Source organism: Cyanistes caeruleus, chromosome 3 (assembly GCF_971803275.1).
Source record: "Cyanistes caeruleus chromosome 3, bCyaCae1.hap1.1, whole genome shotgun sequence".
Lineage (NCBI taxonomy): Eukaryota > Metazoa > Chordata > Aves > Passeriformes > Paridae > Cyanistes > Cyanistes caeruleus.
In genome coordinates, this window is record NC_141703.1 from 3,390,794 (window position 1) to 3,416,221 (window position 25,428).

Consider the following 25,428-nt stretch of genomic DNA (forward strand, 5'->3'; position numbering starts at 1 on the left):
ACTTAGAAATTCAAAGAAACAAATTTCAGATGGAAAAAAAACCCCTCATTATTTCTATATATATGGCAAGGGAAATGCCTGTGCTCCTCCTCACACACTAAAAACAGAAGGAAGAGGAATGCAGTTCACCAAACCTGAATTCACAGCAGGCAAAAAAACTGCAGCAAAAACAGCACAGAGGGTTTTGCATGTGGATTAGTGAAAAAGAAATATGAACTATTTTATTAACTACAATTAGTCTGTGTTTTATTTCCAGCTAGAGGAGCAAAGTGATTCCAGGATTAAGGCAGTTTCCAGTCCCCCATTTATCAGAACCTGGGAAAGCCCCAGCATGGAAAAGAGATATAGATGCAACCACTTTGGAAGCAGTTCCCCCAAAACAAATGAGAATAGCTGTAATGTCTAAAGACATGGAATCATCACAGAATTCCAGAAGGGTCTGGGTTGGAAGGACCTTAAAGTTCATCCAGTTCCACCCCCTGCCATGGGCAAGGACACCTTCCATTGCCCCAGGCTGCTCCAAGCCCTGTCCAAGCTGCCCCTGGGCACTTCCAGGAATGGAATATCCACATCTTTTCCAACTTCTCTGTGCAAGAATGAACAGAACTTTACAAGGAAAAGGCTGCAGTTTCTTTGCTTAGCTTGAACTCAAAATCAGGGTTTAATGGAACAAATACTATCCAGACTTTCTGTAGATGTAATAGGAAGCTCAGGAATGGGATACAGGAGGGTTTTCTTAAGCATTGGGGCCTTTTATATTTGGTTATTCTGTAATTAGTTGTTTTTATTGACATACGGCCTACAGATGGGCTGATCCATGGCTGCAGAAACAGGGCCAGAGTTTATGATCTTGCTCCATTTATTGTTGTGCCTTCCACGAGGGCTCACAGAAACACCCAGCAAGCACAGGGCTCCATCCCATTGCTGTCAAAGAGCAAAACTAGCACAGATTTCAGCCCCTGAGGATCAAACTCCAACCACTGCATGGGCACACACGTGTTTCACCCACTACTGAAGGGGTTCCTTCCTGGAAGGAAGCAGCAATTCCTCCAGCCAGTTCTGCTGCAGAAAATCACTCATTCCCAGGACTGGCAGAAACAGAGAGACATTTTAGAGGCAGGAATAATTCCAGTTGTTCCTTTAGCAAGGGAAACCCAAATAATGCCTTGCCCCATGATGGGATTGGGTATTTGGGATGGTATTTGAGGGCTGTGACACTGCATGGGAATTTTGCCACAGGAATATAAGACACTGCACCCCAAGCTGGCCATCCACCCTTTCTTCTGGTCCAGCCATATATTGGATTCCTTGTCACAACATTGTTGAGATTCTTCCAGTGCTTTCATAATCAACATGTTTCCTTTGTTCTCTCCCTCCAAAGCAACAGATCCCATCTCAAATTCTCCTGCTAAAAAATTATGAGACATAGATATGTAATAATGCTGAGATTTGATGGTGGTTATAAACCTGACGGCAGAATCTGAGTTTAGAATACATTTTTATGTATTTCCATGCAATTTTTTGTTGTGTTTCAGCCCCTCTTCCCCAAAGATGCAACTTTAAGCAAGAATTATCAGTATGTTTTAATACTACACACAATTCCCATTCTTTTTTCCTGTTACCCTCACTTGGGTATCTCCACAGCTCCCACTATACCTAGGAAGGACATTTACCCAGTTCCCATTATTACCTAGGAACTGCTCACTCTTTTTTCCACTTTTGATGTCTAAAACATTTTCAATTTCCAGGTCTCACTCCCATCTCTATACTCTACAAGAGCAGAAAAATGTTTCACCAAAAAATGATTCAGCATCTTTTTATTCCAAAACCCTTCTGTGCTCATCCTGGCCTGTTCCAAGAAGAGTAGTAGTGACAGAACAAGGGGGAATGGCTTCAAGCTGACAGACAGGGGGGTTAGATGGGATCTTGGGCAGGAATTGTTCCCTGTCAGGGTGGGCAGGGGCTGGGATGGAATTGCCAGAGCAGCTGGGGCTGCCCCTGGATCCCTGGCAGTGCCCAAGGCCAGGCTGGACATTGGGAGCTCCTGGGACAGTGGGAGGTGGCCCTGCCCTGGCTGGGGTGGCACTGGATGATTTTTAAGGTTTCTTCCAACCCAAACTATTCCATGATTCCATGATGATTCTATGAATTACACCACTGCTCTGGCCACTTGTTCCATCTGTGCCCACCCTTAGAGCAATCTGGTTTTTATTCTTATTCCTGGTCACAGTTTCCACTGTTGCAAGTTGAACTACAACCCTTTGCACTTTGCTGCACTCCTCTCAGAGAAGTTCAGCTGTCTTCTCTGCACCTTCTCAGTGCAGAGCCAATTATGGTAATAATAGTAATTTATTTGTCTGTTCTGCAAACTTTGGACTTTTTTCCTTCATGCTTTTGACCTCTTTCCTCAGTGCTACACTGGCTACTACCTGACTCTTGTAGGAATTCTGTACAACTAAAAAAGAGATTTAACGTCCCTCTCTGTGGGTACCATCTGCACATGTGTGTGGTGTTACAAGTGAAGGCATTATTTCAAGAGCATATGAACCATTAGAACAGGTAATCAGGCTATGTTCCATTTCTGAGGGGCAAACAGGCATTGTAGGTATCTCATACTGACTACATGTTAAAATAGCTTTTTGCTGTCCACCAGTACATTGAAAACAAACTGGTATGTTTTTCATACCATCAATGACATCAATGGCCTCATCAATTCTTGAAACCACTGACTTGACATGTCAGATCAAAGCTTTAGCAGGATTCAAAGCCCCAGAGCAGCTCTAAGACTTCATTTTGAGTTCCCTGAAGTTATTAACTATTAGAAAAACTCAGGTGTGTCAGTATTAAAGACCTTTTATTAGGCATGTTGGCATGTAGATTAAGATATATGGTCTGTCTACCATCAGTCTTGCTGTTCCTCAAACAAATGTACCCCTAAAAGAAGGAATAGAGCAAGCTCCAAGTTCAAAGAATTTAACTCAGTGATACAAAATATTGCCTTTAAATGCAGACCAAATTACTTCCACTTTTTTATGCTTTTAGGTGTGTTTAAATGTCAGCCTCCAACCTCTAACAGCAGTGACTCTACCTTTTCAGTAGAAATAAAAAACTAATTTACTGTTCTCATCACTCCAAGCTCTAACTTACCCTTGTGCTAATGAAATAGAGTTGGGATGATAAGAACAAATCAGTATTGTCACCTCCACTCACTGTCTGACGACTGCAGTTGCAAGGTGGCATAATTTTGTAACAAAGCAACTTGGAAGTTCACTTTTAGAGTGTTTCCACAGTGGGTTGTGTATAATTCTTGTGCTTCACACCTCACAGAGCTGCTTGAGCAGGTACCTGACTCAGTCTCAGATATCACAGATCCTGCGGTAATTCCATCTTGCCTCAAGTAGCTGCTCCCAACATCATTTTCCCCCCATCTCCTCGCAGAAAGGCAGGAGGAGACAGGCTGCTGTTTCCAGAATTGCACAAAACACGACGATTTGACAATCTTCATCCCATTTCTGAGGCCTGGAGGGCAGCTGGGGACCCACAAAAAATCCCTCCTCAGGGAGACCATGCTCAGCATCGACAGAAAAATAACATGCTCCAAATATCTTCCCTTTTCCACTGGCTACAGAGGGAGTTTAATGGAGACAAAACACCCTTCACAGCAGTTCTGGGAGTAAGCAGGGCATGTAGTCAGGGGGTAAGGAACAATTAGGCCTCGTTTATATTTGTGAAACAATTAGTCATTAATTAGGCCGGCTTCACATTTGGAAAAGGGGAATAGCTTTAATTAGACTGGAATTACATCCCTCTGACAGACTTCAGAGGGAACTCTAAAGGCAGGATGCAAACTATAAAGTCTGCCAGGCTTTTACAGCGTTTAATGGCTTATGGAGCATATTGGAAGTATACAGTCCTCTCAGTGTGTATAACAACCATCTGCCACAAAACCCCACATCCCTGCCAGCATCACAGCTACTCAATGGGGGGAGAAAAAGAATTTGAAAACAGTAACCAAATCCCCTGCTTGGATCAAGCATCTTCAGCTGCATTTGGGCAGCTTCTCTCCCTAATCTAGAAACCTCTCTCCCCGTGGAATTCTTGCCACGGAATATAAGGAAAAAATGAAGTGGCATTTAAGGAGATAAATATTTAATGTATAGCTACAAAGTACACTTTCTCTTCTCCAGTCGTGCTGTTAACTAGAGGAAGGGTCTGCACATGAACTTTCAGCCCTAAGTAAGTGAAATTAATTTAATTGATGCCTTCTGTTTCTGGCTGAAAATGGGCACTGGCCTCAACATAAAAGTTTCTTGGGAGCTGCAGTTGTTCTGCAGCTTAGTTTGCATTGTCTTAGCTCAAAACCCCTTCCATGGGGATAAAGAGCAAATCTTCCATTGCAAGCTGTGGGATCACTCCCTTAGAGTCCAATGAATTCTTTCTGGAGTTTGGCTTTGAGATAAATTTGGACAATCCAATCAAAGATATTTACATTAAAAAATAAAAGCACACTCCCATCCTCTGAAATCAAAAGCAAGCAAAATAGAAATAGATCATGCTAAAATCCCAGAAGGTACTAGCATGGATGCATCCTATTTCCCAGGTATTTCCACCATGGAGCTACAGACTTTTCCACCCTATCATTAAAGGTTTTATTTAAAAAAAAAACAAAAAACAACCTAACAACTCTAAGTGTTTTAAAGCACAGCTGTGGATATCCACAGTGTCTGTGAAACAAATGAAAGGGATTTTAAAATAATAATTTGGGCTTAGGAGCAAGAACTCCTTCAAAAAGGATTTCCTACACTTGTAAATACTCCCCCTTCTCATCTCAACTGTGGAAAAACGGGACACTTGTGGCATCTGAGTGGAAAAATATTCAGATTTAAAGCCAGACCTGGAGTACCATAAGCTTGTTGGAAACCAGCACAGGTGATGCCCCACCAGCCACAAAGCTCTTCCTGCACACACTCATACAAATTAACAGCTAAACAGGGCAAAGATGATGTTTTCCATCATCACTGGGGGAAAAAAAATCACTCTGGGAGTAATTTCATAGCTAGATTCCCTGCTCATCTAACATTCCCTCAGGATACAGGCTGCCTCTAACACAGTCATCAGGTAAAAGACAAATAAAAGAAAAAAAGCATCCTATCTATGAGGGAATGTACGGGCAAGGACACAGCTTGTTTCAGAGAAGGTGTTGATTTCCACAGGAAAGAAGAGATAACGACAAAGGAAAAGCAGAATAGAACATTGTCTGATATGTCAGAAGATCAAGGAGGATAACTAATATCCTGCTTGTGCCAGTCTTCACTTTACTACAGCCTTGGGAATAAAGTAACAGCAGCAGTCTGGGATGCCCAGGTTGCCCAAAGGTTATTATGTTCACTATAACCTTTTAAATCCTCTCTTATCTTGGAATATTTTATGGCAGACCCAGGTTAGTTGATTATTTTAACCCAAAATATTTTTTCATCAGATTTTTTCTATATTGTCATTGCATTTTGCACTTTTATGGTACAATTCTCCTCAACTTTATCGCCATCACCTGCATGTCTTGATGTACCACCTTTATTTCTGGAAAATGAAACCACAGCATATAGTTTTGCTGAAAATACTCTATTACACTCATTCAATTATTGAGAATGTTCTCAATTCTCTCTGTATTTTATTATTGTTGAAGGAAATGAAATAGAGGCATTCTCAAATCAGCTTTAGTTTCCAAGAAAAGAGTATCTACCAGTTATTCCACCTCAGTAGTGGTGAGGTAGCAAGGAAAGACAAAGATAGGATCAGTATTATACTGATTTTTTCAAACTCAGGTTGCATGAGGCTCTGAGCAACCTGGTCCAGTGAAGGTGTCCCTGGCCTTGGCAGAGGGGTGGAACTGGATGGTCTTTAAGGTCCTTCCAACCCAAACCTTTCCATAATTCCATGATTTACCAGCATGGCAGAGGCTCCACAAGGCACTGCCTGGAGCTGACTCCCTTGTACACTGAGGTACATTGCTGAGACCTCCCTGGACAAATTCTCCATGGTACAAACCCAGAACGTTGTCACAAAGTCCAGACAAATTTATGTTGGGAGAGCGAATTTCCTCCCTTGAAATTCCTCTCCTCACATTTCCCTCTGCCCAAGACTTTATCTCTTCTGCTCATCTTGGGGAAGCCACAGGAATGAAAAAAAAATGGGAGACCTTGTCAGGAGCAGGACTGGACTGTTAATCAGGAAAATAAATGAACCTATAAAACTCATATAACCTCGCAGAATATAAAGTAAAATTGGCCTGGTGGTGACAGTTTAATTCTAACCACTCTCTGCCAAAGTTTTGCTCTGGGTATGAATACACAAGTTGTCCAAAAGAGCAGCAAATGCCCCTTCTTTCCTAATGCTGAGACACTTCTTTCAATGCACATAGTTCAGGATAAATCAGATGTTAAAGGAGATATTTATGATTTCCAGGACTCAATAAACTGCATTTACACTTAAGAGCACATTGGCTCTTTCGGGGCTGAGAAGACCATAAGACCTCATGTATAGTTGTATAAATAAATGAATATATGAAATTTAGTAACAGGAACTCTTCTGACTCATAGGAGTATTTGGAAAAATCCCCACTAATCTATTAATAATAAAGAACCTGTAATGCTAAAATTGCAAACCCCAGCACGTCCCCTGTTCTTAGCATACCAGAGAGACTTTTTTTTCTGGTAACAGTAGCATATTCAAGACAGCACAGGCTTGACACAAGCCCTGCTCAAATTCTGAAGCCGGATACCTGGAATTAAGAGCATTCCCGTGCAAGATATTGGATATTCAGCAAAATTCTCAGCTTGGTGTAAAAAGTAAATATTTTTAAATGAGATAAGTACGAAAGTGCCCAGTGCAATCAATCAGTGTAGAACCCTCAGCATTACTGGGACGGGTATCAAATTATGTTCATTTTTTCCATGTCTTTGGTAAGAAGGGTCGTTCTTATGTCCTTCATAAGGACAGGGAGCTGTTGGAGCAAGTCCCAAGAAGGGCCATGAGCCTGATAAAGGGTTGATAAGGAGCACTTTCCCCATGGAGACAGGATGGGAAAGTTGGGGCTGCCCAGCCTGGAGAAGAAAAGGTTGTGTGGAGACCTCAGAGCAATTTCCAGTGCTTGAAGGGGCTACAGGGAAGCTGGAGAGGGACAATTCATCAGGACCTGGAGTGACAGGACAATAGGGAAGGGGTTCCAACAAGAGAAATTTAGGTTAGATTTGTAGAAGAAATTTTTTCCTGTGAGGGTGGAGGGGGCCCTGGCACAGGTTGCCCAGAGCAGCTGGGGCTGCCCCTGGATCCCTGGCAGTGCCCAAGGCCAGGCTGGACATTGGGAGCTCCTGGGACAGTGGGAGGTGTCCTTGCCCATGGTATGAGATGGTCTGTAAGGTTCCTTCCAACCCAAAACATTCTATGATCCTACATTTCTTGCTCCGTCTAAATTAGAAATTCAGAGTACAACAAACATGCATTAAAGTCCCTGGGATTACATTTCAAGGCTTCTTTTATAAGCACTGCCTTTGGGGATCTGAAATTTTGATTATTCAGCACAATTCTACTGATTCCTAAAGTCAACTACATCCAAGTAACTCAGCAGCATTTCCCAGAGCTCTGTACCCCAAAAGGCCCTGCCTGTAACTTGTGCAGAACACAGAGATTATTTCCTACTTTCTGCCTGTTCTCCATCCTGAGCACTGATGTGATCATTCCTCATATTTCCAGGTTCCTAAATTGGACAAATAATACAACTGAAAACATGCATGTAATATTTCATCAACCATTAAAGGCACAGTGCTGCGACTGGGAGGCCTAAATTCCTTTCTTCTATTCTTTGTTAGTTTTGTGTATGTTTTATTTTTTATACAGTGCTTCAGGCACCACTCAAGAAATGATAATTTCCCCACACTGAGACCCAGCACAGTAAACAAAGCGAGGTGGAGAAGATCCCTTTAGCAAGGAGACCACAAGGGTTCCATTTTTAGCCTCATTCTTGAAGGAACAAGACTTGAGATACCACGCTGTGTGCACGAAGGAGTGTTCCTTGACCTTTTCTTCCATCAGCTTAGGAATCATTGCCTGGTTTTGCCCAGGTTTAACAGGGTTTAATAGACTTGAAAATATTATATTCCATCGAGATTGAGGGGAGCAAAGAGCAGGGTGAAGAAAGGAAATGGAGTTGGTGCTCTACTGAGGGGAAAGCTAAAAAGCAGCACATCAGAGAATCCACACAGGACACTGCTGAAAGGGGCTGATCCCTTTTGCAGCTCACAAACTGCAAAACGGGTTGGGATCACTAAAAAACATGGATTTGCCCATCTGAACGAAACCCTTTCTGTGCCCACAGTCCTGCCCATCAGCAAGCCCAAGTGACAAGCTCTTGCCACCCTCTGACCACCACCACCATGTGCTGGGGCTGACACCAGCAGGTTCAGCTGAAGTTTAACTGGGCAAGGCAAGGACTTAAGCAAGGACAAGAGGAAAAGGCCCAAATTTGCACCAGCAAAGCTTTAGATTGGATGTTAGGCAATAAAATTCTTCCCTGAGAAGGTGGTCAGGCATGGGAGCAGGATGGTGGAACAACCATCCCTGGAAGTGTTCAAGGTTGTGGATGTGGCACTTGGTTTAGTGGTTCTGGGTTAGCAGCTGGACTTGATCTTGGAGGTCTTACCCAACCTTAATTAATGCATAATTCCAAGGTTGACAGATCAATAAAGCTGGATCTCAAGTGAGTTCCTGGTCTAGCCTCTGTGTTACTTTAGTGTGAGATGATATTGATGGCTTTAAGCTGACAGGGAGTAGGGTTGGATGGGATATTAGGAAAAAATTGTTCCCTGGCAGGGTGGGCAGGGGCTGGGATGGAATTGCCAGAGCAGCTGGGGCTGCCCCTGGATCCCTGGCAGTGCCCAAGGCCAGGCTGGACATTGGGAGCTCCTGGGACAGTGGGAGGTGTCCCTGCCACAGCAGGGCTGGCACTGGATGAGGTTTAAGGTCCCTCCCAACCCAAACCATTCCATGATTCCAAGAGAAGCAGCGTTTGCTCCTTCTATGTGATGTCTTTTAGAAGATACACAGCCGGTATCTTGAATTAATCTTGTTGTCACCTTACTCTGGAGATGGAAAAGTCCCTTCCCAACTGTCACACACCTTCCTGGTTTGTCACAGAGTTGTTAAAACATCATCAATTTATCCAAGCAGGAAACACAAGCAGTCCTTTGTGGAGGTGCAAGATATCCACAGGTGCCTCCAGAGAATCCAAATCTGTGATTTGGCCAGGAATTTTGCCAAGTGAACAACAACAGGTCTAGCAAAAAACCAACCAAACAAACAAAAAATTATTAGTTTCTCATAGTATTTATGCTCCAGTTTTCCTCACAGACTCATGAATCTATTTCAATCTCAGTGACAAAGGCAAATTCAAACACAAATACCTCTCTGTCCAATGATCAAAGCACTGACACCTTATTCACATGACCAACCTACTTTCTGTCACAAATTTATCTGTTAGTGTCCCTCAGTAAATCTTAGGAATAAGGATACCAAGCAAATATGTCATTTATGCTCAGAGTAAAATAGGAATTTTTAGTAAGACTGTATGTAAAATGAAGGCTCTTTTATAAAAATGTGATCAGAAGAAGGTGCCCTCAAGAAAATCAGCACTTCAGCTAAATAATATATTTATATTTGAACAAGAATGAAAAACTATTCAGATAATCTGAGACATTTTCAGCTTACACAGAAGTGTGCTAGCTCTATTAACAAAGTGCTTTTAAACAGAATTATATAAAAACTGCTTTAAAGCTATTAATGTTTCAGTGGTGAAGTCAGAATAACATTGTTCCTTATCCACAGCATTTTCTCTCACAAACATTTTGACAAAAGAATAAATTGCAGATGTCTGGTTTTCAACCCCCAAAAAAAAAAAAAAAAAACCAAAAACAACAAAAAAAACCCCAACCCAACAAAAAACCTCCAACATTTGAGCTACTAAAAGGTAGAAAATAACCGAGGAGAATTATGACCAAATGCCAGATATTAAAAAGTTCTCCACATGTGGCACAGAAAGAAACAGCCAATTCACTGCAATTGTCTGCTTAACAGGTTGAGCCTCTCTCCAACTGGTAGCAATCAGGCAGGACACTAGAGCAGGCAGGAAATCTAAAATTAGGTTTTACTACCTATAATGGAGGATTTATGGGATAATTTAATTGGCAGTCTTGGGACTGAAACCCATGGTGGGGGAACAAAAACATCTTTCTGGATATACTCCCTGAACCCTTCCTGTAGTGGACTGAACAATAAAAGTACTGGGGAAATAACCTGGAGATGTTGCTTGTGCAAAGCAAGGGGTGCATGCCAATGTTTGTGGCTGTGGGGTGGGTTCAGCAGAGACAGAAGGCAGTCGTGCACTGATGCAAACTGATTTTTCTTCTTTTTAGGAGAAATGAGCTGCTTCTTGTAGAGAGATGTGCCTGTAAGGATGTGAGAGATGATAAAGGGCCCCAGATAAAGAGCAGGCTGGAAATCAAGGGGCATGAAAGCACAGCTCCAACACTTCATTGCCTGTGCCAGATTGAACCCAGCCCTGCCCTCACCACCCTGGGACAGCCACTGCCATCATCCCCCAGATCTGCTGAGCCACTTGGGCTTCCCTGTGGCCCTTCTGTGCTGACACAAACCTTTTAAAGCCAAACCTCAGGGACGTCAGAAGCACTTTCTTGCCATTCTGTGCTCACCAGGAGATCTTTGAAAGGGTTAACATCCATTCTCTGCCAGCTGGAAGTCTGTGTAGCTGGACAGGGGGTAACAGGATCCCCTGCTCCATCCCAGGGGTGTTCCACCCCTGTCAGCACTCGCTACTGATGCCTTTGCCTGGCTTATTGAGTTTATTAGATGAGTTTGGGGAGTTCAGAGGGAGGAGCAAGGACACGTCCCACTGTCACTGAGTAAGGGGGATGCACCCCCAGGTGCTGCTGGCAGGTGATTCCCGGTCATTTCTCTGTAAATGCCTCCAAAACTGTGGATCCCCAACTCCATGGGATGCAGGGAATAGACTGACATCAGAATGAGGGAGCAACAGCCCCACCAAGCCCTTACAGAGCCCATCTCCTGACCCTGCAGTGCCACCACCAAATCTACTCACAAACTCGCAGTCCCCTGCTGAGGTTCCTTTTCAGTTTGGTTTTTTCCCATTTCTCAAACCCAGCAGTTTAAGAATGGCTGTCACTCATCTCTACTCCCATCTCCTAGAGTCAAGGCCAAAGTTTTCCTTGTAATGGGATCTCCACTGCAGACCTTTATGAAGCCATCATGGCATTTGACAAACGCCTTTGGCTTTAAAACACACGCACCATCATCTTCTAGTCTGTGGTGACAAGTTTTGAGAGGATGACAGAGGAGTATGTTTAGTGTTATTACCTCTGGCTTACCACTGGCAGTGCCAAAAGGAAATGTAAGCAATCAAGTCAGTATAACAATCCTTGATTATTATTCTTACAACAGCCCTGACATCAAGTTATAAGCCATCATAAATTAAAAAATGCATTCCCATTTATTTCAGAAAGCAACACACAGGAAAAGGCTAAAAAAAACCATCAAGGCTGTCTCAAGAACTTCTCTCTCAGCACATTTCAAACTTGATTGGTATGACATGAAAAAGTCCTAGAAACAGTGGAAAATTGACTCGTTTCCAAAATCACCTTTTGGAGAATCTCTGCTGATAGCCACTAAGTCTGCAGTGAAATCAGTCAGGCAGTTTGGAAACCAACCCATTGAGAAGGCTACAACAACTCAAAAAAAGGTGTTTAAATAAATCCAACTGTGCCGGTTTCAAGATTTAGATCAGGTTTTTCCCCTCTCCCACCTTTTGAATATCAACTATCCTTTATTTCTTGCTTTTTACACAGTTCCTCTCATCTTTTTTTTCTGGTGATGTGAACAAGAAAAGTGCCATTGCCATCAACAGGGAAAAGGTTTTGCAGTTTTTAAGCCATCCCATGCTCCTCCACTAAAAGGACCACCACACCCCCTGACAAAAATCTATCATTGCTATCTCTAGGATGCTGTTGAAATGTCAAATTAGGATCATTCTATGATCCTGAAAAGTGTCCTTTCTGATAGATCAATTTGCTTTCTATTTCAAATTATATTTGACCTTTACTTTATATTTGAAATGTTTCTTCTACAAACTTCCCTTTTTATTTTCCCCTGGCTTACATTTTCTTCCTCTGGGGATAACATAATTACACTGACATAAAGAAGAAAACCTTTGTGTCTTAAATATTGCCTCTCTGTTGCCTGAACTTAAAATATGTGAAAAGTTTATAGACCTTGACAGATTCAGGGTGTGGTACAACACACTCTCCTTCATGCAATGCAGCCTCCATCTGCAAGTAAGTTGCCTTTTCATGGAAATACTATTCAGAGAGCATTTCCATAAAAATTCACCCTGGCACCGCTCTGTTTCTCTTGTCATTGGCCCAGCTGTGCTCCTGCCTTGATGGAGTTCTCATTTTGAATAAGGCACAGCACTTATTTTCACGGGGGGAGCCGGGGGAACTTTCCATCTTTACGTAAGAGCGAAGCCTGTGGTCGATGCAGCATCAGTAGGAGGCATCAGTAAAAGCCAGGGCAGCTGGATTTACAACTAGAGATGGTCTGAAAATGCATTTCAATTCATCCTCCTCCTGCCCTCATTTCCAGTTCCTTACTAAAGACAAGGAACGCAGCACAATGAGTCCCAAACTTTGCTTTGCCCGGACAAAACACCAGGTTTTCTTGGGGATTGGAAGAAGATGATCTTTAAGGTCCCTTCCAGCTCAGCTCATTCATTCTGTGATTGTCAAAGTCCTGGCTGAGGCCAAACACTGAGCAGGACACAGAGCCCAGAGGAAGAAGAGGTGCAGAAGAAGGAGGAACCATACTTAAAGAAAAGATCACCTGTCCCAGGTGGTCAAGGTGAACAAGGTCACGCCACTGCTGCTGCCACTGCTCCTCAGCCACCAGGTCCCAGCAGTGCCCTCAGGCACTGAGTCCCTCCCAGACCCAGCATCATCTTTTATTCCTTCCACCAGCAAGCCAAGCTGGGACTGAAATTTCACCATTTGCCAAAAACTCCCCTACTCCTCCAGCAGGAAACAGCAAGGATCACTTGGAAGGATCCTCAGGTACCCACTGAGCCCTGGGCCACTACCTGGAAAATGCAAATTCAGCTTTCCCCATGCAGATGGGGATGCCAAAGGAAGTCAGAGGCTGCTCCTGCACTGCTCCCAGCAGGTGGATGAGCCAAAGTCCCACCACAGCACCAAGGCAAGGACACCCAGTGCTGGGGCTCACACATCACCACACTCTCCTGCGTTCAGAAGGCACTTTGAGCACTCTTCCCAAACACAAATACTAAATTATTATTTTAAATTATGGGGTTTGTATTTTTCCTGAAGCGTTTGCCCTGCACTGAGGCTGAAAATGGACAGTCTGCGGTCTCTTTTACGAAGCTGTTTTTATCCTCTCGGAACCAAAGTGGTAAACCACTAATGGCATGAGCGTTTTTCTCATTATCAGTTACAATGTTAATGACTCTTATTTAAGCAAGCAGTATTTTAAAACCTTTCAGCCTCGCTTGTTCACTTATTAGACCTCAGACTGTTTATTGTGTCTTCTCTTAAGAGAGCTCTTTTATGATGTTAAAGGGAGGAGGCCATTTCAAGACCAGGCAGCAATTTGCATCAGTAAACACTTTAAGGAACATGTTGCTCCAGTGTCTTAAAACTGACTCATTTTCAAAATCCCTTGCCTGAAGGATCAGTGCACTCTGGGGCTCAGGACAAACTGTAAATGGTTACATGTTCAAATAAAATCGGGGTCTAGCAACTGAAGCAAAGGCAGGTTTTAATCCCAGTGTTGGGATCAAACTCTGCCTTGTAATCTTGTGCAAAACACTCAGCCCACTGGTAGAAAACACTGACAGAAACAAAGTGTTTCAGCTTTACTTGCCTAAACCCTCCATCTCCATGAGTCCAGAGCCACCCACGCAGATGAGCACAGGCCATAGAGATTATTTTCACACAGGGATCATAAGGGACTTTTGTTGGCTTCCCTTTTTTTTTCGCAAGCCTCATCCCAACAGCCACATGGAGAAAAACAGAGGTATCCTCACAGCTACCTGAGGGCACTCAAAGAGAAGTATCCAGGGCTGGAATGGAAATGGGCAACTTTAGGAAGGGTAGAAAGCCAAGCACAAAGGCTCTGGCAGCCAAAAAATCAGAGCACATTCATAAAACAACAGCCCAACGTTTCGAAAAGCATCGAACAAAGCAGTTGCCAAACGGTTGCTGTCATCTCCAGGAAAAGCAAGCATGCCACAGGTATTTCCTGTTCACACTGATCCTGGGGGAAGAGTAAAAGTGGGTTATTACACAGACCTACTCTCAGTGTTCTCACTTTCATAATACACACGGGTGTTTCCTCACTGCATCCATTCTTGCTCGAAGCCATTGGTGGGCAGCATACCTAACTCAGCTTTTGTTTAAGTTCTTATGTTCTTCCCAGGTAATTGGCCCTACGGGACTTTAATCTAAATGGAGTGTGTCTTTGTAGGGACCTCGCAGAGGTATTTCTAATGTTTAATGGTCTCCTGAATTACTACTTTCCTCCCACTGTGAAGGAAATGGGCTCACCGCCGTCCGCTTCCCCGTAGCATTCATTACCACTGGAAACACGGATGTGGAAACAGCATCCCTCAGCCCATCCCATGAGGCTAGAGCACATGGAAGAAGAGGCAAATATTCATCCTCTTTAACACTAAAGGACTTGCTCCACGTGGATGTGACCAAGCAGAGGTTCCCCTCATGTGCAATTACTCACAATTCACCTATCTGGGCTCGTCCCAGGAGGGTGAGGGAATTGATCCTGGCACAGCTCCCTGGCTCAGGGTGACACGGGCACGTACCTGGCAGCGGTGTGGGAATGGGGATCTGTCTCTGTGGGGTTATTTGTTGCCTTTCCTGTGCAGCCCTTTCTCAGACCATGCTTTAATGTCTTCCAGACCCCCAGCAGCCCTCACACCATATGTGGAGAAAGAGCACTGTGGAGTAACTGGTTAATGAGTTGCTCTCACAGCCTGCTCCCCTTAGGAGCTGGTGCACATCTCAGTGCCTGCCAGCAGCACAGTGGAGAACCAGTTCTCAACTGCTGTCAATACCTCATTTAAAACCCTTCTAATTGTAGTACTACAACAGTAACATTTAGTTCACCTAGAAGCCCAGTGCCTCATTCATTCCCTCTGTCCCTGGGTGAGGAATTGTGTGTCCAGCAGGAGCAGGGCAGGGATTGTCCCTCTGTGCTGGCTCTGAGAGGCCCCTCCAGGGCTGGCTCCAGTTGTGGCTGGTGCAGGAGAGCCCTGGAGGGGCTGCAGCGTGTCCAGGGCAGGGAACGGAGCTGGGAAGGGGCTGGAGCCCCAGGAGGGGCTGAGGGAGCTGGGAAAGGGGCTGAGCCTGGAGCAAAGGAGGCTCAGGGGGCCCTTGTGGCTCTGCACAAGTCCCTGGCAGGAGGGGACAGCCGGGGGGGTCGGGCTCTGCTGCCAGGGAACAGGGACAGGAGGAGAGCTCAGGCCTCAGGCTGGGCCAGGGGAGGCTCAGGGTGGGCAGCAGCAGGAATTTGCCCATGGAAAGGGAGCTCAGGCCATGGCAGGGGCTGCCCAGGGAGCTTTGCAGTGCCCATCCCTGCAGGTGTCACCTGGAGGTGGCACTCAGGGCTCTGGGCTGGGGACAAGGTGGGCATCGGGCACAGCTGGGACTCCATGATTTTGAAGGTTTCCAAACTTAGTGATTCTGTGTTTCTGGAGCACAGAAAACTTCTAAACCAGCTCTACTCAAATACTGGAGTTGAAGGTTTCCCTTCAGACAACACAAGTGGGGCTGAGAAGGGAGGACCATCCCCAGGGCTATTCAGAGCTGGGTTAGTGACAATCCTGTGTCCCACAAGCCTGCTGGGATTTTCCTCCCTTTTCTTGCCTGTTGAGATCACCTGTCATGCCTCAAGAGAAGGAGACAACATTAGAGGTGATCTGCTTTGGCTGTAAATGTCATCACATCCAAAACGCCTTTCAAATTTAAACCAGAAAATATAGGATTCCCCAGGAAGAGGAAGCTACCAGGTCCAGCTAGGAATTAAAACAGGAGACCTCGACAGCAAATCTTCACTGACTCCTGCCTGCCAAGGGACTGGGAGGAGGCCAGAGATGGAGCAGGAGGGAGTTGTGAGATCTGCAGGCGTATGACCCGTGTCTCCTCCTCTATGAAAGATGAGCCCACACAGAGAAAGTGGAAATTCTCTGAACTCATATGAGGGAAATTTTATCAAGAGAAAAAGCAGTGGCTGTTTCCTGTGAGAAAAAGACGGTGCCTTTAAATGCTCTAGCAACTGGGGGGAATTAAGGCTTTAGGAAAGCAGCAGTGAAAACACTTCCAGGACTTTCCACCCCCAGCAGAATCGTGAGGAAGAAACGCTTCAGCTGAAGAGCTCTGCCCCCCTGAAAACCATCAGAGAAGCTTCAGCCACTTCAGCAAGGACAGGATTTCATCCACTGAATAGAAACTCAGAGTTTTCAAAGTCTTTCACGGGTTATTCTGGAACAGAGAAGGAAGAGGAGTTTATGGGTTGGTGTTCTTTTTCCATGTAAAACCAACTGGAAGTGGTAAATATGTTAAAACAGGCTTGTTGTTTTTCTTCTCCAAAGGAGAACAACAGGACTGTCAAACACCCAGGAGCACATGTGGTGTGCTTACACCACTGGTTTTGAGTTTCCGTGCACCAGCCAGGCTCCAGCTTCCTAGCAAACCATTAAAAACGAGAAAGAGACGAGAAGAGTTCAAAAATTCAGTATCACCTACTTAGCCGAGAGTGACTTTTAGTGAAACGATTTGCCTTGCTAATCCTTTCCATGGAATGCAGATGAGAGTTTACAGGGATGGGGATTGGGTTGGACTGGGCTCCATCAGCCTGCCCAGGAGCTGGGGGGGCCCTGGGCTCACCAGTGCAGGGAGAACTTGCCCCTCATGTGAGGGACAAGCAGGCTGGGGCTCTGCTTGCCAGCGATGATTTGTTTCCTCGCAGGTCCATAAACACAGATTACGTCAGTGTGGTTTCAGGCTCATTTTTAGCCGAGGCCACTCAGTCCAAGAGGAACCCGAGGCAGTGGTCAAAGGGAGCCTCTCTGTGCTCCAGACAAGCCCACTGATCCAAACCTGCTCCTGCAGGGACACGAGGATGCCAGAAACCCATGCAGAGCACTGGCCAGAATTCATCCCACCCTAACAGGCAGGAACGAGGGATCACGCTTTTCCACCACAAATGATAAAACTATCCAAGCCCAAATCCCCTCCCCATGAATTTCAAATGCCTTCTTTCTGCTCTTCCTGGTGTTAAACACACGTTACATTCACCTTACAAAACGTGTGCAGTTTGTCTGGTTCCAAAGCAGGGGCTGGAGCGCAGCAAACGTCCCCGCTCTCACTCCTGTTCCTGCCTCCCAAGAGAAGTGCCAGAGAAAGGATTCTATTTTGGTAAGAGTTTAAAGGGCACATTCAGAAAAGTGACTATGTAAAAATGGCACCTTTTCATCCAGCAGATCTGTTCCCAGTGAGTATTCTGAGTCATGTCTGCTTACTTTAGTGACCAAAATAGATTTTTAGTACTTCTCACTCCTCTCTAGTCCTGCGGCATCAACACACCAAAGGGGGAGTTATATAAATCCTATCTTGGACCAAAACCCGTCAGGATGAGCCCAAGGGTCAGAAGGGAGGGCTGGCTGTGCCCCTGTGGGTGGCTGAGGGGGCAGTGCCCCACCCCAGTGCCACAAATGCCACATCCCACGGGGGGCTGTTAGCCCAGAGGGACAGGAGCGGAGGACAGCCCAAATTCCCTTCACCTTGGCTCCTGCATCCTTCAACAGCCCGATCCTGACCCCCCATCCCACATTCCTGCTCTGCAGACAGACCACAGGCCGAGTTCCCTGGGCTCACATTTGGTTATAACTCTGTCTCCTGTAAACTGTCGTGGAAATCACAAGCAAATAACAAACAGGGAGCTCGCCCCTCCTTCCCTACCGGCTCCATACAGAGCTGCTCTGCAGCTCAGCTGTGCTCCTTGCAGGGACCACTGTCATCAAGGGGCTAAAAACTGCCCCTGACAAGCCAAAACCTCGGGGCCTGTCAAAAACAAACTTTCCATAGTTGTGCTTTGAGAGATTTAATCAAAGTATACACCCAAGGCTGTCGTCTATACAGTTGGACCAGCCTAAAAAAAAAGAAAATCACTTTAAATAGTTATTATTACCTTCATGAGCAGAACAGATGCCTAAGAGAAAGGCAGCAGCATTAATCCATTCCTGTCTTACTCTGAGGCTAAAAGAAATGATGGCTAATGTTGTCTTACTCAGTTTTTCAAGGAAGTTAAGAGAGCAGTGCAAAAAGCATGAGAGGGTTTTCTGTTGCTATTTCTAATGTTCCTATTTCTAAACAAAAAGGAAGCTCGATGATAAAAATTGAACTGTTATGCTTACTTAAAATTAAACCTTAAAATTAAAATTATAAAATAAGCAATAATAATAATTTCCACTCAGACTGTATTATTCATTTGGTCTCTCTGCTATATTTCACTTACATTTTTTTCCTTCAGTCTCCCTAAGATCAGCTGCTGGAAGGCCTGGATTTGTCTCTGGATGCAGAATTCAGGGCACTCCACACCAGCCACGTAAAAGCCAAAACACCCAGTCCTACAACCCCAATTCCTCCCCAGGCTGCTGGACCATCTTCTACATCTTCAGTGCCTTTCCCAAATGAGCATCACTGTGTCTCAGACTGGCAAGATTAACCTGTCCTCTGGCCAGGCTGGAATTTACACAACTGCTGCCAGCCAGATCCTTGATTTTTGGATGGCTACAGCGAGGTGAGGTGAATCCTACTCTCCTAAAACCATTTTTCAGTCTCATCACTTAGAACTGACTTCTCTGCATGGAAGAAGGAAGAGGCCAGGTTCAGGTTTCTTCAAGGTCTTCATTTCAGGATGGTGATGAATTGCTCTGCTGAAATGAAGCCTTGGAGGTGCCTACAAAGGAAGGTGCACTCGGTGGTGTCAGGATGTTGACACACATATTGGTGACAGATGATTTGGCTTGTCTTGGTTGCAAGAGATACAGAGACTGCTACAGACTGTTTGCTATAAATACATAAAAATACCAGAGAACTTATAAATGCAGCAAAGGAATGAAGAGCACCAGTCCAAGTTCCCAGCTTCACATAGTGGGCAAATGTAATGAAATTTAAGAAACGGCACAAGATATCGACCAGGACTAAGCTAGGTCTTGATTTGATATTAAATCCTTTATCTTCTCTTAATGTGGTAATAAAACCTCAATTTTTTCCTTTTCCAAACCTGTTTTTAATGCAAATTTTTGCACAAGCCTGTGTTAAAAAAAAAACAACCCTTCTATAAGTCTTTGAAGAGACAACTACAATCAGAACAATCAGTGGAACAGCAACAGCAGTTCTTTAAAGAAATGATGGAGAACTTTTCCCACGTCTGCTTTGCAAGTCCTGCAGATCAGCTGCTTTTCCAAGCAGATTTTTCAGCTTAGTCTCAGTGCATGTTGCAATGCAACATCTTTATGTTACTTTAGTAGTTAATCCTTTGTGTATAATTTGTGAACTCTATAGAGAGCAGTCCGTTTTATAAACAGAATTTTAAACCACCAGGTTTAAATTTATTGCAGGGTTTATTCAGAACTGACAAAGCCTCCTTAGAAAACGGAATTTTGCTAAGAAGCCTTTCCTTCTGCATAACTACAAGACTTCCTTCTGTATAAAACCTTTTTCTACTTACACAGAAAAATATAAACCATAAAAATTGTTTGATTGCAATTTTTTTTACATCTCTTTTACAGAAAGAGATACATTGTGCAATTTTCTAAATCCCTGATTTTTACATGTGCATTTAATTGCATTAAAATCACAACTGATTTAAACAACACTGCATGCATTACAATTATTAAGAATTAAAATACAAGTGATTTGTTGAAGGATTTTTTTTTCCAAATCAGGTCAAATAGACCATGTATATCCATACTTGAGAAGCTAAAAAACAAGTAATCAACTCAATGCAAAAATTATGGAATTGGGAAGCCTACATGCCTTAAAAATTAGAAGAAATCAATCAGATTCCACAAAACATTTTGTGGCAAGTCATCTACAGGACAGCAAAAGCTGCTCCTCCTACGCCAACGCTCCCAGAACCAGAAAAATGAAACTACTTGAACAGCTGATAAATCAAGGCATGTTTTAACAGCATAATAGTAGCCAAAAGAAGGAAAAAAGAAGAAAAAAAAAAATTAAAGAAAACAAAGCCTTACCAAGCACTTGTAGCAGAGAGTGAAAAGCAGGAGGAAAAGATGCTAACTCAGCAGGCAGCGCATTTGGGATGAGGGGAGAGAAACCTTCCCCTGAGCACTCACACCTGCACAGCCCCAGCCAGGGCTGTGACCTGCTCTGCTCTCCTTGGGGCAGGGGCTGAGTGTTGGCCAGGGGCAGCATTCCCAGTCCCCAGACCCTGCAGCTCCAACACCTTCGCGCTGCCCCGTCCAGCCCAGCACCCCAAATTGCTCTCCCGCCGCGGCCGGTGCGGCCTCAATCAGGGCTTTCCTCCCGCTGCCGTGCCTTTGCGAGGCGAAAAGAAAACAAGGCTGTTTCATTAGGGACCTCCTGGAGGAAGCTCAGGACTTGGGTGTCTGAGCAGAGCTGATTGAAACCACATTGGAGGTGGTATTTGCTGAACCGGCCTCGCGCGCGGCCGCCGTGCTCATCACCACAGCCAGCCTTGCCCTCCCCAATCAGCAGCTAATTAGGAGTGTGGGGCTTCCAGCTACAGACAAATTCAGGAGGCCTGAAACACAACTGAAGGCAACATTTGGTGGTGGGAGCAGCACCTGGAAGAGGCAGCAGCTTTGGAATGTCCCAGCGATGCTGCCGAGCGCCCAAGCAGGAGCACGGCATCTTTGTGAAGCAATGCTGCTGCCAAGGCCCTTGAATAAGGGTGTTGTAATTTACCTGGACGCCGTATCATGTTGTAAGTATTAAAATGATTCAACACAGAAGGCCTCAAAGCAAAACCAAACCCTCACCTGTGCACAGCAACCACTCCCTAAGCCACTGTGGTCAGCCAGAGTTGCGTGGCTACAGCTCGAGGCCCTGAGGTTTCAACCATCCCCTATCAAAGCTGGTTGTATCTCCAGCTAAAATGAAAACACGTGTTTATTGTTTTTTTTCCTTTGGGCAGATGATTAATATTTATGTGATGCATTATCAAACAAAAATAACTATGTATTCTGTTCCTGGAATAATGGGTTTTTTCCTTGTTGGATTGAAGCCGTGCCAAGGAGGGGATGCAGCTGATGCAAGCAGCGTGCAAGGACAGTCCACATTCCGTGGACACTTTTTAAATAAAAAAAGGGCATTTCTGAGTGGGGGTAAGTTGAGGAAAATAATTGCTGTGGTGGAATCTCACACTCCACACAAGGAAAAGTGCCAAGGCAGCAGGAGATCCTCCTGCCACAGCAGTGCAGGAAAAGCAGGCGTGTTGCAAATCCATTCATGCTAATTTTAGATAAAGTCTCATTTTTGCTCTCAAACAACATAAAAAATACCTCACTGCACACGATTTACTTTTGAAAATCGCTGATTAACGAGGACATGTACCGTGTCCACAGCAGAATAAACTCTTTGGATTTCATTGTGAAATTTCTGTTCCTTGAATTCAATTAACCCCTCCAGATTATACACAGACCACTAAATATAAATAGAAGAGGTTAAAATGCAGTTTAAATATAACAGATATGGCCACAACTCCATATTTAGATATACCCTTTAATTTTTTCCTATTGCCTGCTTTTTACTTACATTTAAATTTAGCAAAGTAATTTTAGACTGCCAGTTTTCTACCTACACTAGTTAACTACACTGTGAAGGAAATAGATTAGATTAGATACCACCGTCTTCCAAAAAGACAAATTGATACAAATTTTTTGGACTCAAACCTTCAGCCAAAAAGACAAAATGCTTGATTTTCCTGGGAAACTTGCGTGTCAAAAAGGGCATGGCCAGAACCACCCTGGGAAGTAAAAAATATTCCAGCGGCTGTGAGAGCGGCCAGTTGTGGGTATAATGAAAACCAGTGCGGTGTTATCGCACAAAAGGTAATTCTTCCAACCCAAGACAAACAACATTATAATTCAGGCTGAAAATATCTTTGCCCCGTGTGAACTTTGTTGTTTTTTGGGTTTTTTTTTTTCCCCTAAATGAAAACGTTTAAAATCAACTGTATAGGAGAAGTGCCGTACAAAGCGTGCACTAATCCCTGGCATCCCTTCCCAGCTGCACAGAAAAGCAGCGGGCAGCTTTAGGCACTCAGGGCTGCCTGCCCCACTGACCTCAGCTGATATGGATCAGGCCCAAAGGGCCCTTTCCAACCTTACCCCCTGTCAACAACTTCCACCTCGAGTTCGGGACACAGATTTCCACAGAGCAGATTTCCACATGATTCAAAGAAGTACAGTTTGCCCTTACGGCTGCCTTTTCCTGAAAAAAATAAAATAAAAAAAATAACAACTATTCACTTGAAAGAAAATGGCAAGCTTCCTGAGAGTGGAACAAAACCCCAGTGCAGTGGGTATTCAAGGGAAGGGGTTTGTTTCGACCCAACCTTTTAAAATAATTTTGTTGTTACCTGCTCGTAACTCGTGGAGTAAAGCTCAGGAGAGGAAAGGAAATGTAACGTGTAAGGTTTTGGGGCTACCAGATGCCATCAGCACCACAAAGGCTTCTCACGTGTTTTTTTTTGATCCTCGTGGGAGGAGGAACTGCTGTGTTCAGGGATCACAGCGAAGCCATCAAAATTAAACACTCTGCAGAGGGACAGCAGTGATAGCAAAGCTCTGGGGGTTTGGAGAAAGCGCAGTGGGAAAGGATTTGCCTCATCAGTAGCCAGGCATTCTGTTCACGGGGTGCTGTTCAAACCAACGGGACGGCCACAGTCTTCCCAGGGCTTTCTGTTTGTTTACACAGCGCTGTGCATGCACAGAAAATAAACTTCCCACAGCAGAGCAGGTAGCAAAGACACTTTCACAGGGCAGGCTCTTCGGTGGAATTGTCATTTGAACACCGACAACAGCGGGACCCAAACTGGTGTTCCAGGCTGGAAAGGACAAACAAACGAGCATCCTTGTGATGAGAGACACAACTCCTTATTGGAGTCTGGAACAATCTGGGATTTAAGCTCATGGTTGCCATCATCGTGAGTCCTCAATGGACTCACACCCCCAGATTTCTGTAGTGCCTTACAAAGAGCTCAAATTCATTTAAAAGAAAGCAAGAGAACCCCACAGGCAGTACTGCTTAAAAACCATCAGAAGGAGAACATGTATAATATATACATGTCCATTAGAATCTATCTCTAAGAACCAAATGCTGCAGAAATGACAATCCAAAGGGAGTAACACCTCAGGAGCAAAAAGTCCGACTAGTCACACCTAGGACTTATCCTGACAGATCATTTATAAAATTCCTGTAACATGTAACTCTATCCAGTACTATATGATTTGTTTAACTTTGGGACTAAATTGTGGGAGGTGGGGACAGATGCTGTTCAAAGCTTTAAACCCTGAAATGTTTTCGGAGCTGGTAGATTTTTTCTTGGAAACTTTTTCAAAGAATTTGCCATTGTTTGCCCGCATCGGAATATGAAAGAGAAAATAAGTACTGATGTTGCTATGCCAATGTACCATACTTTTGTTTTCATAAATGTCCTTTAAGAAACAAATCAGGCAATCAACATAAAAATATATTTGTCCTGTATGAGGTATGGCTTGGTCTGTTTATGCCTATTTACTTCTGACTGGGAAACTATCAAATAATCTATTTCTCTCCCTTGATTTTTCTCTCAGTTCAGGTGTGTCTGAAATCACATACCTGATATATGTATCCTGACAAGAGTTTACATTTCATACCCCAGTGGGAAGTTGTCTTTGTCTGCTTCACTTGTTTCAGTGAAACCAGGGAAGTGCTCAAAGGGTTAAACCAAAGGAATGTGACATTTCTCCATGTGCAGCTCATAGACCTATCCCGGTTTTCCTAATGGACTCAAAATTACATGGGCAGAATGGGGCAGAATGTAATTTCCAAACTCTTACTTCAGAACAGAGTTAATTCACAGAACGACGCTTAGAACACAAATAAAAAAACTTCATTAAAGAACGAGCCATTTCCCCACACCGTGGGCTCTTAGCAAAGGCAGCAATGAATGGAAGTTTATGTTAGCCAGAACTCGCAACTCCAGCTTTTGTAAATACAATTACGTGCACTCCAAACTCCTCGGAGAAGTCATCTGGTCACCAAAACAGAGCCCCGCATATCCCTCACTCTGAAAAGCACCAAGCCCAACCAAGACTCCCCTCAGCCGCAGGTAATTGAAGGTTTTCCTACGTGCAAGAGCTGCCCAGCTTTTGAAAAGCTATGAGTTAACTGAATGATGAATTGCTGAAAGAATCACAAAGGCACCAACGCTGCTATTACGGTCCAGAGGTGGGGAAAAGTGATGGCGAGGGAGAACGCGGTATCACTTCTGCCCGAAAATCCAGCGGCCAGCCCGAAGCCAAACAGCGTTAACCCTTCCAAACTTCAAAGAAACTCGGGCAGGGTTCGCGCAGAGGATGCCCCGAGCCCTCGGGGCTGCCGGGCTCCAGCGGCCCGGGGACAGCCGGGCCGGTCCCCGAGCCGCCCTCAGGGTCAGCGAGCCCCGCCCGCTCCGTGTCCCCGGCCGGGCCCTCACCCATCGCCCCGACGGCTCCGCTCGCCGCCCCCGCCCCATCGCGGCCGCCAAGGGAAAGCACTTACCGGGCTGCGGCTGGGGTCAGTCCGGGCTCCCGGGGAGGGGGGACGGGGCGGGCCGGCCCGGGGGAAGGCAGCGGCCGCCAGCGGCGGGAGCTCGGGAGGGAGTGAGGGAGCGGGCAGGGGACGGCGGCGTTGCCGACTGCGGTGAGTCACTTCAGTCGGGACGGGCTCAGCCCATCGCGCTGGCCCCCGGCTCCGGGCGCCTCTTCCTCTCTCTCCAATCGCCGAGCGCGGCCGCCGCCGCCGCTCCCGGCGCTGCCCGGCTCCCCCGCCGCCGTCGGGGCGGCCCCGCGCCCGGGGCGCTCCGGGACCCCCGCCCCCGGTGCCCGCGTCCTCCCCCGGCTGCGCTCGGGGGGGCGGAGGGGCCGGGCGGAGCTGGAGGTGAGCGGGACCCGCGGGGGGAGGACGCGGGGCCCGGCCCGGCCCGGCGGGGCCGCTTCGCCCCCGGCGCGGGGAACAAGAGCGCGTT

At 45.3% G+C, this 25,428-nt stretch overlaps 1 protein-coding gene across 5 annotated transcripts in view; it reads right to left on the minus strand.

The window, feature by feature from the left end:
- Nucleotides 1–25,428, minus strand: part of ERG (ETS transcription factor ERG) — a 137,846-nt gene that overhangs the window by 112,067 nt on the left and 351 nt on the right. For 3 of the 5 annotated variants that reach the window (XM_086883968.1, XM_086883965.1, XM_086883967.1), the window contains exon 1: nt 24,963–25,243. The exons of 1 other annotated variant lie outside the window; for it this stretch is intronic. The gene's annotated coding sequence lies outside the window, so the exon portion shown is untranslated. Of the gene's footprint in view, nt 1–24,962; nt 25,250–25,428 lie in introns of those variants that run through there. One more of the 5 variants, XM_086883969.1, reaches the window with a different exon arrangement.